Genomic DNA, 14,787 nt, shown 5'->3' with positions numbered 1-14,787 from the left:
GGGAATCATATTTAGGTGGCTTGTTTTGTGTTGGGATTTTGTGGGTGGTTGTTTCCTGTCTTTGTGTTCGTTTCACCAGAGAGGACTGTTTCGGTTTGCCACATTTGTTATTTTGTTATTTGTATAGTGTTCACGTTATTCGTTCATTAAATCATGTTGAGCACGAACTACGCTGCGTCTTGGTCCGATCCCTGCTACACCTCCTCTTCAGATGAAGAGGAGGAAGGCTGCCGTTACAGGTGTGAATACTTTCTGAAGGCACTTTAATCGGATTATTAAAAAAACGTTAAGTATAATCAGTTACATTATCAGCTAAAATATTGTAATCCGATTACAGATACTTTTGAAAAACAAGATGATTACTTCTAGCCTACTTTAAATTCAGAAAGCATGTTTGCAAGAAAGAAAAAAATGCATTATGACACCTTTCAGTTTTTTTCAATGACATTCAATTCAGCACTGAATAAAGGCCACGTTTAGGTTTGTTCCACCGGAGCGAGTCTGACCTCAAATCAGACCATTATGATGACACACCAAATCAAATGTTATTGGTCATATACACATATTTACAGATGTTATTGTGGGTGTAGCGAAATGATTGTGTTCCTAGCTCCAACCAAATGAGTTTGATGGATTAGTAAGTGTAACGGATTACATTTAGAAAGTAACCTTGGTGCTGAAGAGGAGGAAGAGTGCAATCTCAGACTCACCTCCAGGCAGCTCTGCTTCCATCAGGCTCTACAATTCTTTGAGAAAGAAGGCCTGCAATAAGAGTGGGGTATTTTAATACACCACAAGATGGTAGCAATCTACAGAAGTCTACAGTAGCCCACACTGACACATGGTATTAATACTGTATGGTAATAACAGTACAATGTGGGCTCCTCCTCCCTACTCTGCCTTTTGCCCACATCTGTCTATTATTGAATGGACTTCGTCATGATGCGCCGTGCCATGAATGTTGCTTTACTCTAGCCAGGCAAGCCATTGCAAAGAAACCAAGAGGGGACAAGTCCAAGACTAGTTAAACAACTGCAAAGTGTTCTCTGAAAAACATTTCTGTGTATGGTTATTATGTGTTTTCTTGCAACTATTATGCTCACTTTTCTGCTTGGAGTGGCGGACTGCGCGGGCACAGAACAGACCGGGGTTCTTGACACCGACACGGACTGCCCGTCGCTTTGTAACTGTGAAGATTACGGCATGCTTCTGCGCGTGGACTGTGTGGACCTCGGTCTCGCGGAGTTGCCGTCAAAATTGAGCGTATTTACTTCCTACCTGTAAGTTTCAATTATATTCATAACTTGTTCGTGTGCTGGCAACTGTTGCGAGTGTAAAATGTACTGTATTATGGATGCTCTCCATACACGTTTGCACCTGTCTTTTCAGCAGGGGATAAAACACTAAATACCCACGCTAAAACAAGCAACCCTGCAGGTTCTCTCAGAAGTCTGTAGAGTTCTACTGTGAGGACACTCTGACCCTATCCGTGCCAGCCTTGAGTAGGATTACTGGAATGGTTCTTGACAAGAGTTGAAAGACCAAAGGACTGACCTCTTTCTGAGCCAGGTCACAGACATGACATCCAAATATCAGAACATTCACTACATACTTTTGATTGTTGATGTTTGTGTGTGTGTGTGTGTGTGTGTGTGTGTGTGTGTGTGTGTCAGTGGCGATTTTAGCATGTCATTTTTGGTGGGGCAAACTCCCAGATTTTTTTTAGATGCATGCCAGCAAAGACACTACACAACACAACACTAAACAATACATTAATTGAACTATAATGAAGACAGGCGGTGCCCACAAACTGTTAGGGCCTACATAAAGCTGTCCCAGCAGAGCTTTCTTTCCAGCACAATGAAGTGAATCCTTCATTGAGCAGCTAAACAATTAATTCAGCCTTGTTTATTGCCTTAAAAAAAACAGCTGATATGGCTAACTTACTTAAACAAATGTGGTTTCTACTGACAATTGAGATGTACAAACTATGGCATAAGGTAATGACGAGCGGATAAGAGGCATTCCGTAATTTCGATTAAGACATTAATGAGCGAGCGACGATATAACTGTTCAGCACTTTTGAAATGTACAGCAACAGAATGCAGAACATGGTCTGCTTTTACAGTATTTTCCCTGTACACCAAATCAGAACCATTGGATAAGTAAAGGGGGCATATAAGCAGACAATGAAAAGCAGGCTACTGGTTGCTTTGCACTGCTTGTAGTTTGCCACTGATTCCTTCCAAACAACTCATTGTTGAATTTGCGATTTCCAAATTGTTGTGTAATCTTTATGTCCAATGGCCGATGAGCACCGATACATTTTATCTATAATTTCTCTTCATATGACAAGGATTAAAAAGGATTTGCCAGTATATTGTCGACTTGATTCATGATAATGACTGCTAGCTAAGACTTTGAAAGTAAGATGTTGACAGTCCAATCAAAACTACTGTACATATGATGTGATTTGATATCATTTTATCTGTGGCCAATGATTTTGAGCCTTATTGGAAGAGCACTTGTAATCTAACTCTATGGCAGGACCCAAAGGGCTGACATTTTGGATGTCTACCCTTACTAAGGACATAAACTTCACAAACTTCCCCATGAGTGACAGAACACTGAACCAATCACGGCGCAATGCTCCTATTTTTTGCTGCCTCGCCCCACCACCACAGAAGCACTGAGCTAGGTTGAAACACCTGCTGTCACGGCCGTCAAAAGAAGTGGACCAAAGCGCAAGCTTATAGAGTTAACAAAGTTAACTACCCACACTTAAAGGAGGGGAAAGGGCTACCTAAGTATGGTTCCCACTCAGAGACAACGATAGACAGCTGTCCTTGATTGAGAACCATACCCAGCCAGAACATAGAAATAAGGAAACATAGAAAACAAAACATAGAATGCCCACCCCAAATCTCACCCTGACCAAACCAAATAGAGACATAAAAAGGCTCTCTAAGGTCAGGGCGTGACACCTGCATTTTGGGCCATGTGTAAAGCGTCTGTGTGTAGCTGGTGGGATGAGTCAGGCGCAGGACAGCAGATATGAGTAATGAAAGCAATTTTACTCAAATATATCACAATACACGCCGTATAAATACAAGGCCACAAATACGGACCGCAATACAAAAACATTTACTCACAAACATGGGGGAACAGAGGGTTAAATAATGAACAAGTAATTGGGGGATTGAAACCAGGTGTGTAAGACAAAGACAAAACAAATGGAAAATGAAAAGTGGATCGGCGATGGCTAGAAGGCCGGTGACGTCAACCGCCGAACGCCGGCCGAACAAGGAGATGGACCGACTTCGGTGGAAGTCGTGACACCATGTGTGTATGCAGATTTATTAACTCAAAGATATATATATTTTTTTTAAATTGTTTGCAACCTGATATGTGACATATATTAATGCCAAAATAACATGCAAAACAGTCAAGCCCCCCCCAAAAAATATTTGTATATATAAACATAAGATTCAACAACTGAGACTTAAACTGAACAAGTTCCACAGACATGTGACTAACAGAAATTGAATAATGTGTCCCTGAACAAAGGGGGGGGTCTAAATCAAAAGTAACAGTCAGTATCTGGTGTGGCCACCAGATGCACTAAGTACTGCAGTGCATCTCCTCCTCATGGACTAAACCAGATTTGCCAGTTCTTGCTGTGAGATGTTACCCCACTTTTCCACCAAGGCACCTGCAAGTTCCCGAACATTTCTGGGGGGAATGGCCCTAGACCTCACCCTCCGGATCTCAATGGGATTGAGATCCGGGCTCTTCGCTGGCCATGGCAGAACACTGACATTCCTGTCTTGCAGGAAATCACGCACAGAACGAGCAGTATGGCTGGTGGCATTGTCATGCGGGAGGGTCATATCAGGATGAGCCTGCAGGAAGGGTATCGCATGAGGGAGGAGGATGTCTTCCCTGTAACGCACAGCGTTGAGATTGCCTGCAATAACAACAAGCTCAGTCCGATGATGCTGTGACACACCGCCGCAGTCCATGACGGACCCTTCACCTCCAAATCGATCCCGCTCCAGAGTATAGGCCTCGGTGTAACACTCATTCCTTCGACGATAAAAGCGACGGTGGATTTGTGCCCATGATGTCTGGTGAGGACCTGCCTTACAACAGGCCACATCTGCAGTCCTCATGCTTCCTTGCAGCATGCCTAAGGCACGTTCACCCAGATGAGCAGGGATCCTGGGCATCTTTCTTTTGGTGTTTTTCAGAGTCAGTAGATAGGCCTCTTATGTGTCCTAAGTTTTCATAACTGTGACCTTAATTGCCTATAATCTGTAAGCTGTTAGTGTCTTAACGACCGTTCCACAGGTGCATGTTCATTAATTGTTTATGGTTCATTGAACAAGCATGGGAAACAGTGTTTAAACCCTTTACAATGAAGATCTGTGAAGTTATTTGGATTTTTACTAATTATATTTGAAAGACAGGGTCCTGAAAAAGGGACGTTTCTTTTTTTGATGAGTTTATATATATTACGGGTCGCCGGGTCGCCACTGGTGTGTGTGTGTTTGTGTAAATACACACATGCTGATCTGCTTCATACATACTGTGCTTGTCCATAATAAAGGAATGAAAAAGGACAGCTCATTAACCCATTCCCTGCTGGAGACAGCCATGCAGGAACTGGGGGATTTTCATAGGAAATGCTATGGATTCCTGACATATGTACAACATAGCAGATGTTTAACTGAAAGTTGAAGGCAAAGGGGGTCTTTGTTAGGGACCAGAGGGAACTATGTAGAGAGAGAAGAGAGAGAAAGAAAGAGGGCGAGAGAAAAATAGAGAGAGGAAATAAAGAAAGAGAGGGGGAGAGAGAAAGAGAGAGAAAAGGGGAGAAGGAGAGCGAAAAGGGGAAAGACATCATCCGCCCCATGCTTCTCTGTCACCACTAAAAGCCTGCGAACAGAATGATTTTGTCAGTCATGTTGCCTGCTTCTCACATTTCACCCTCAGCAGCACTAATGCAATGTTCCTCCAGTGCACATCCAACCATTTTGATGTTCAATTTATACAAATGTTACGCCATCAAGTTTAAGATTGAAGAATTACGTTCTTTCAGTTTAGACCTGTATAGATTCTTGGTATATGATGTACAATTTTTACAGATACCTTGGCTTCTTAACATCGCACAGTACAACATTACATGTACGGCAGTGCCTAAGGCAGACAGATTATCTCTATCTGTGACAGCCTATCTAAATCGATCCATCCCCTCTGGTCCCAGACCATAAGTGTACTGGGGTACTGGCTCATTATGTTAGCTTTCTGTTTTTTGAATGTGCGCATGCATGATATTACATTTAAAGAACATTCTGGGTTTATGTGTTTTAGACTTGAGACTATTTGAAAAAGCTTGAAGAGAGATACATTGTAGTTCTAAAAGTTAGGTTCTAGACTTCTCTTTGGAAGATTTGAGAAGTCTAAAACATTACAACTGTCTAGGGAGGAAGGGGTTAACAGGGACACGGTGGCACTGTACTAGCATGCTTTGCATCATGACACCCTTGCTAATGTCAGAGGGTCTTACTTGTGAAATGTTAAGGACTCCACACAGAATCAACGCCTCATCAACATCGTCCATCCTTTATCTAGAAAAGGGGGACAAATCCCTCCTTAAATCTTAACAGACACAGTCAGCCCTCATCCCCAATTCTTTAGAGATAGTATAGGCCTGCAACTTCCAAAGACCACTGGTGTTGCAGTGTTTTATTACAACACATTATAATACAAGGAATTGAACAGAGAACTTTCTTTCTGCTGACATTCCTCTGTAGTATCTACTATTTTCCTAAATGGTCCCAATTTCTAGAGCTCGTTCCTTAAATACGCCATGGAAATATCACATTTTATGACCAGTTCTTACCAGATATTGATATTGAAATGATTCCATGAAATACATGAAAGAGGACACTGTGCAAATTGTCTTTAGAGGTCATGGTCAACGATCTCCTCTGGGTTTTCAAGGTCCCAAGGCTGCAAGGCCTAACAGCCAAAGGGACCCAAAACAAAGTCCTCTGCCTAGGGCTGGCTCCGACTAAAAAAAATCTTGGTCGACCAAAAGTCGTCTGTTCTTTTTACCAGTCGATTGGCCGAAATGTTTAAACATTAATTTTTCCATATATAGACACACCCTATGTGTTTTAATAAAATCAACTATATGCATTGAGCTTGTCTGATGCTTAAAGCTTAGGATTTGATGAAATAAGACAAATGCCTCAAGAGGGCGCCAGAGATCTAGAAAACCAGAAGAAAAAAAACAGAACTTGACCCAACTACTCTCCTACCAACCCTGCTGGCTTTCGCAGATTCTGCTATTACTCTTCTGAAGTTGCCAGTAATAGGCTACATGAGGAGTCGGCAACCTTTCTCATGTGTTATTACAATTTATCTTACAATTTCCACCGATCTGCATGCCAGTTATGGTTTTCATATGAACATTTTCGTGAAAGTTTCATTTAATTTATTATAACATCTTCATATCTCAAAATCATTGTCATCTGGTTACTCAAAATTCTATCCAAATCTAAATAAAAATAATATAAACCTAAAAAGTATCTTATGTTGCCAACTATGTAAAAATAGCATACAGAAAGCCAACAAATAAAAACATTGCAGCCTGCAAGTAGAAAATATCCTGATAAAAATAAATATACTATAAATGTCACGACTTCCGCCGAAGTCGACTCCTCTCCTTGTTCGGGCGGCGTTCGGCGTTCGACGTCACCGGCTTTCTAGCCATCGCCGCTCCATTTTTCATTTATCCATTTGTTTTGTCTTGTTTCCTGCACACCAGGTTTTCATTCCCTAATCACACTGCATGTATTTATTCCTCTGTTCCTGTCACGACTTCCGCCGAAGTCGGCCCCTCCCCTTGTTCGGGCTGCGTTCGGCGGTCGACGTCACCGGTTTTCTAGCCATCGCCGCTCCATTCTTATATTTTCCATAGGTTTTGTCTTGTTCCATTCACACCTGGTTTGCATTCCCCAATCACACTACATGTATTTATTCCTCTGTTCCCCCTCATGTCTTTTTGTGTGTAATTATTTTGTGTGTTACGTGTTGTACACACTAGGCTAAGCGTTTGTTATTTTCCGTGTGTTTTCACAAAGCTTATTTGTATTGCTATACATTTATGTTGTGTGACATTTGTGCGCGCTATACACTTTGCCTTGTTGGCTGGAGGAGGTTTTTGACGCAGCTGCGTCCATCTGTATATCTCTCCTGCCGTAATAAACTGTGCGCCTGTTCACAATTCTCTGCTCTCCTGCACCTGACTTCACCACAAGTACGCACACGCCTGACAGTTCCCCCTCATGTCTTTGTGTAGAATTGTTTTGTGTTACGTGTCATGTTTGACGCGCCAGACTGGTGTTCGTATATTCCGTGTTTTGTCACGAGGTATGTTTATTTGTTTGAACATAATTATTGTGACTGAGCGTTTTGCACTTTTGCCAATTGGCTGGAGGTTTTGATGCAGTGGCGTCCGTCTGTTGGTTTCTCCTGCCTCAATAAAGTGTGCGCCTGTTCACAACTCTCTGCTCTTCTGCGCCTGACTTCGCTACCAGTACACACACACCGGACAGAATTCTATACCACCCATGGAGTCAGCAGGAGCAGGTACCCCGGTTAGAGGAGTTGAGGAGCCGCGTCCGGGAACACTCGGCAATGCTGCAACATCTCGGTGCCACGATGGATCGCGTTGTCCAGACCATGGACCGCTGGGAGAGACAGGAAGTCTCTCCAGTGCCTCGACCGGCGCAACCGGGTTTACCTCTACCCGTCCCTCCTGGATCCAGTCCCAGTGGAATGCGTCTCTCCCTTCCCAGGGAGTATGATGGGACGGCAGCACGGTGCCAGGGGTTTCTATTACAGCTGAACCTATACCTGACCACCGTTCACCCAGCTCCCTCGGGAAGGGAGAGGGTGTCCGCCCTCGTCTCATGCCTCTCGGGGAGAGCTCTGGAGTGGGCAAACGCCGTGTGGGGTGAAGAAGACGCGGCGTTGGACCACTTCGAGGAGTTCACCGGCTCTTCCACTTGAGGCAGGGGATGAGGAGCGCCCAGGAGTTCGCACTGGAATTCCGGACATTGGCCGCCGATGCAGCCTGCGCGGGGACGTCCGACGGGAGTTGGCCTGCAGGGATGCCACCATCACTTTTGACCAACTGGTGGATCTGTCCATCCGGTTCAATAACCTGCCGGTCACCCGCGGACGTCCAGTTCCATCTTCCAGCACCCCTGCTCCGGAGCCCATGGAGCTGGGAGGGGCTGCGCGTAGGGAGGCTGGAGGAGGTGCCTTCACGTGCACCATCTGTGGCCGCAGAGGGCACACTGCCGGTCGGTGTCGGGTTGGTCCCTCTGGGAGTCTAGGCAGCAGGCAGGCCATGGTGACGCAGGGGTGTCACGAGGAGAGAATTAGTCTCTTCCTCATTGAGTCTTCTGCGTTTCCCGTGGTACTAGGCCTTCCCTGGTTAGCTCATCATGACCCCACCATTTCATGGCAACAGAGGGCTCTCACGGAGTGGTCGCGAGAGTGTTCGAGGAGGTGTGTAGGGGTTTCCGTTGGTGCTACCACGGTGGAAAGTCCAGACCAGGTCTCCACCGTGCGCATCCCCCCAGAATATGCCGATTTGGCTCTCACCTTCTGTAAAAAGAAGGCGACTCAATTACCACCCCATCGACGGGGGGATTGTGCGATAAATCTCCTGGTAGATGCTGTACTTCCCAGGAGTCACGTGTATCCCCTGTCGCAAGCGGAGACGGTGGCTATGGAGACATATGTCCCGACACCGACCGGGAGTTTCACTGTCGCCGCTGGAGCCGTGCGTCAAGGGGGGAAGTACTGTCACAACTTCCGCCGAAGTCGGCTCCTCTCCTTGTTCGGGTGGCGGTCGACGTCACCGGCTTTCTAGCCATCGCCGCTCCATTTTTCATTTATCCATTTGTTTTGTCTTGTTCCCTGCACACCTGGTTTTCATTCCTTAATCACACTACATGTATTTATTCCTCTGTTTCCCCTCATGTCTTTGTGTAGAATTGTTTTGTGTTGCGTGTCATGTTTGACGCGCCAGACTGGTGTTCGTATATTCCGTGTTTTGTCAGGAGGTATGTTTATTTGTTTGAACATAATTATTGTTACGGAGCGTTTTGCACTTTTGCCAATTGGCTGGAGGTTTTGACACAGTGGCAGCCATTTGTAGTCTAACTTGAAATATTGTATCAACTATTAACTTGGGTCCAGCCTGAAGCTTGCGCTAGCAAACTTTAAACATGCTATAAAATATTCTGGGCCCTCAGAGTTTCCCGGGCCAGTGAATAAAACATTACATTGAGAAGCTCCACATGTCATTAGTGGTGGAGCGTTAAGCCAATCAGAAATACTATCAGATCCCCAAATGGGCACATTTATATGCCTACATTTGCGCGCAGGCCAGGTAGGCTATAGGCCTAGTTCTATGCGTGCGCATCCTTAATCAAAATTAACAGGAGCCTCCAAACAAAAGACAATGACTAAATTGACAAAATTCGTAAATGGAAAGAATTGGACCAAATCTTGTTTTTCACAAGTGTTTTTCACATAGATTGTGCACTCTGAAAACAATGTCTCCACTCCAACAATGAGAACAGGAAGACTGGAATAATAATATTTGATGCATTCAAATAAATTACTGTAACCAAAGTAACAAACATTGTAGATGACAAATTATAGGAATTAACGGTAGATGTACTACTGGTGATATATGTAATGGGGAATTGATATACACTAACAATCAAATGCAAACAATTCACACAATTAAGTTATGAAACAATGAATGTGCACAAATTGGCGGGAGAGAGCACATTCTGGAGAAAGAAGTACATTGTGCATCTGGGCGCATGGTCAATCTGGCGTCTGCATTGGCTATTGTTTTGTCTGCTCCTTCTTCTGCGCTATAGGTCGCTGGGCTCCTGCGCCCCAGCCGGCTCGACAGGTTCGCGCGTCAGGGAGGGGGTACTGTCACGTATGCGCTCTCTCCGGCCTCTAGGTCACCAGGCTGCTGATTATTACGCACACCTGTCAACATCGTCACACGCACCAGCGTTTCAATGACACTCACCTGGACTCCATCAACTCATTGATTATCTTCCCTATATCTGTCACTCCCCTTGGTTCTTTCCTCAGGTGTTATTGACTCTGTTCCATGTCAGTGCGTTGTTCGTGTTCCTTGTTTTTTGTTCCATTTATTTATTAAACACTCACTCCCTTTACTTGCTTCCCGACTCTCAGCACATTCGTTACAGCCATGCAGCATTTATGTTGATATAGCCTCAGCAGAAGTCAAGGCATTGATACTTCTTGTGCTTCGTGAAGCAGTGCAGAGCTGTTGTCAAGGAAGTGAGTTTGTGTTTTCTATAGGATGTACCACCTCCACCTACAGTCAACCAATCATATTAATGTGGAGCTATACAGAGCCCTCTGCATTGTTACAAAATTTGAGAGGCGCATGGCGATGCGGTACAGAGCCCGGTTTGGCCTCTGCACGACCTCTGGAGGCTCCGCAATTACGTCAAACCATCCATATGGAGGCTCTGACCACATCTTCGGATCAAGCATACATTGGCTTTTAGTCCAGGCCTCCATAATGGATTAGTTCACTGAGATGGGCGCAAATATCTATATATTTGTTACTGCTTGACTAAAACAATCTCGGTCGACCAACAGCCTAACGACCAAACAATCGACCAGTTGACTAATTGGGGTCAGCCCTAATTCAGACCCCTTCACTTTTTCCAAATGTTGTTATGTTGCAGCCTTATTATAAAAGGGATTAAATAGTTTTTAAAAAATCTCATCAATCTACACACAACACCCCATAATGACTTAGCAAAAAATGGTTTAGAATTATTTGCAAATGTATAAAAATTTAAAAAATGGAAATATCACATTTACATAAGTATTCAGACCCTTTACTCAGTACTTTGTTGAAACACCTTTGGCAGCGATTACACAGCCTCGAGTCTTCTTGGGTATGACTCTACAAGCTTGGCACACCTGTATTTGGGGAGTTTCTCCCATTCTTCTCTGCAGATCCTCTCAAGCTCTGTCAGGTTGGATGGGGAGCGTCGCTGCACAGCTATTTTCAGGTCTTTCCAAAGATGTTCGATTGGTTTCAAGTCCGCGCTCTAGCTGGGCCCCTCAAGGACATTCAGAGACTTGTCCCGAAGCCACTCCTGTGTTGTCTTGGCTGTGTGCTTAGGGTTGTTGTCCTGTTGGAAGGTGAACCTTCACCCCAGTCTGAGGTGTTGAGCGCTCTGGAGCAGGTTTTCATCAAGGATCTCTCTATACTTTGCTCTGTTCATCTTTCCCTCGATCCCTCGACTAGTCTCGCAGTCCCTGCCGCTGAAAAACATCCCCACAGCATGATGGTGCCACTACCATGCTTCACCGTAGGGATGGTAATGGAAAGTTGATGAGCGGTGCCTGGTTTCCTCCAGACGTGACGCTTGGCATTCAGGCCAAAGAGTTCAATCTTGGTTTCATCAGACCAGAGAACCTGGTTTCTCATGGTCTGAGAGTCCTTTGGGTGCCTTTTCACGAACTCCAAGTGGGCTGTCATGTGCCTTTTACTGAGGAGTGTCTTCCATCTGGTCACTCTAACGTAAATGCCTGATTGGTGGAGTGCTGCAGAGATGGTTGTCCTTCTGGATGGTTCTCCCATCTCCACAGAGGAACTCTGGAGCTCTGTCATCGGGTTCTTGGTCCCGTCCCTGACCATTGCCATTCTCCCCCGATTGCTCAGTTTGGCCGGGCGGCCAGCTCTAGGAAGAGTCTTGGTGGATCCAAACTCCTTCCATTAAAGAATGATGGAGGCCACTGTGATCTTGGGGACCTTCAATGCTGCAGAATTGTTTTGGTACCATTCCCCAGATCTGTGCCTCGACACAATCCTGTCTCGGAGCTCTACGGACAATTCCTTCGACCTCATGGCTTGGTCAACTGTGATAACTTATATAGATAGGTATGTGCCTTTCCAAATCATGTCCAATCAATTGAATTTACTACAGATGGACTCCAATCAAGTTGTAGAAACATCTCAAGGATGCTCAATGGAAACAGGATGTACCTGAGCTCAATTTCAAATCTCATAGTAAAGGGTCTGAATACTGTTTTTATTTTTTTTATTCACTTGCTAAAATTTCTCAACCTGTTTTCTCTTTGTCATTATGGGGTATTGTGTGTAGATTTATGAGAATGTTTTTTTAAATCAATTTTAGAATACGGCTGTAACGTAACAGAATGTGGAAAAGGTGAAGGTTTTTGAATACTTTCCGAATGCACTGTATCAAATATATATATATATATATTTTTAAATTACACATTTCAAAAGTGCTGTTGAATTTCAGATCAAGAATCCTTCATCAATAAGGGTTTTGAGAATGATGTATATGGTGGGGTATCCTAATGTTTTCTGTATGTCTCCCCCCTTCAGTCTTACCATATCAGTCAGGAAGTATGATGGCTTTTACTATGTGTGAAATGGACAGCTGGAGAGCCCAGTTGTGGCGCTAACACACCCATGTCATGCTAACAAACTGCTACTGTTCTGTGTTCCTCCATCAGTGATTTGAGTATGAACAACCTCACCCTGCTGCCCAACAGAGCCCTCTCCAACCTACACTTCCTCCAAGAGCTGTGAGTATTAGTCTAGGACAGATGGCACCCCTCTTTAGTAGGAGTTTGAGAGTATAAGCTTTGTCCTTCCTGGAGATTAGATTTCTCTGTTGGAAAATTTCTCTGGTCTGATGCTGACTGCTGAAGAGTATTACACGGGTACCCAAATTGTCTGTAATAAATCCCCAAGTAAAAAACCCAGAGTTAGTGTCTGCTCACTGCTGAAAACCCCCTCTCTAGTCTACATGTAGTATGAACCAGACAGTAAATATGGGGTGAGAGACAAACACAAAACAGAAGGATCAATGTGGCTCGATAGATGTGCTAACAGAATGGGCCGGGAGCCAGAAGCAGTAATGATGTTAATATTAGACTCCATTCTCTTTACTTGCCCATGTATGAAACAGCTTTTTGTCGGAGCTGTTGAAAGGGAGTCAGGAAATTGAAATTCAGCAACAACAGGTTCAGGTTACAGTTTATGGTGCCTGGTTGGCTTATTAATGAAATAAACTGGTGCCGGGTGAATCAGTGGAAATTCAGTTGTTAAAAAAGAATAATCTGTAATGCAGTACAGTGTGTATGAGTGTGTGTGCACGTGTATTTCCCACACCCATATCATCATTTGTATCTTTCGTCTGCTTCTCACCCTGCAGACGACTAGCAGGAAACGACCTAACAGACATCCCTGAAGGGGCTTTCTCTGGCCTCTTCAATCTCAAAGTACTGTAAGTCATACATTACTAGCTCATACATGATCAATTTCTAAAAACCTGCATCTTTGTGAATTAATACCTTCTGTCTTTCTGAACAGAATGCTACAGAACAATCACCTAAAGCAGGTTCCCAGCAAGGCTCTTGAGAACCTGAAGAACCTACAGTCTCTGTGAGTATATCTGAACAACTGAACACATGCACTATTCATAAGCTACAAGATGACACTAGCTAATTCAAGACCCAGTTAGTTTTCTCTGTATGATGTCCACCTGAATATAGCCCCTCTGCAGCGTAGTTCGAGAAGGAGCTGAGCAGGGAATAGAGGAAGGAGAGGAGGAGAGAAATGCCTCCATATTGAGTCTTGACCATAGACATTGGATAGACATCGCATCATTGTCTGTGAGAGCACGGGCAGCGCCATTGAGGCCATCTCCATTTTTAAGTAGGTTATTTTCTTCTACTACTTCTATGAGTTTGCAAACAAACTGAAAAGGTGCACACTGCCACGTAGAGTATGTTGTTTGAACAGGTATAAAGCCATTTTTTACCACCTGCCATTATGGAATGTTTCCTCATGAGTTTAATTCATTGGCTGATCCCTCCTGGTGACCTGGATGGAATTATGTGATCGTTCCTTAACCCATAGGATGTCCCACCCAGTTGACGACTTAAAATTGTCCTCAATGGCGCTGCCTATGCTAAAACTGTCCTTTAACTCTATCGTCTTGGTACATCTGTCAACAGTCTTAGCCTTCGCCAATAGCTTATTGTGTGTCATTCCATCTGAAAAAAGGGACTCCTTGTATTTAGGAATTCTGACAGTCACTGATGATAGACAGACCTTATTTGACGCTAAGCTGAATTTTCAGGTTCATTTCATATGTTTTGTTTATGCTCTCACTGTTGGGAAGTATTATTCTCCAGAGGCAGGAAACACAATGCAACATTCAAGAAAAACATGTGTGGTTAAGGTCACTCAAAGAGCCACACATGTAATTGTCCATGTCATTTGTAAACATGGCACAATGTTGGTAATGTGGGAATGTTTTTCTCTCTGCCACACACATACACACCGACCTTCTGTTACACTTAATATTGAAAGTTCAGTAGCTTTAATATGTTATAATCGAAATCATATAGAACCACGAAAAGTCTAATGGATTATAGCCAAACACACATTTTAGCAGATGCTCTTATCCAGAGCGACTAGGGTTAAGTGCCTCGATCAAGGGCACATTGACAGATTTTTCACCTAGTTGGCTCGGGGATTTGAACCACCGACCTTTCAGTCACTGGCCTAATGCTCTTAACCGCTAGGCTACCTGCCGCCCCACACACACACGAAACTCACTCCGTCATTATCCTCTTACAAAATGAACG

The 14,787-nt window shown here is 44.1% G+C and overlaps 1 pseudogene; it reads left to right on the top strand.

Moving 5' to 3' along the window:
- Positions 1-954: 954 nt before the first annotated feature.
- LOC120066337 overlaps positions 955-14,787 on the top strand; it is a 29,823-nt pseudogene continuing 15,990 nt past the window's right edge.

This window comes from Salvelinus namaycush, chromosome 21, assembly GCF_016432855.1.
Source record: "Salvelinus namaycush isolate Seneca chromosome 21, SaNama_1.0, whole genome shotgun sequence".
NCBI classification, from domain to species: domain Eukaryota; kingdom Metazoa; phylum Chordata; class Actinopteri; order Salmoniformes; family Salmonidae; genus Salvelinus; species Salvelinus namaycush.
The sequence above is the reverse complement of the archived record's forward strand: the minus strand, read 5'-3'. Positions and strand labels throughout refer to the sequence as shown.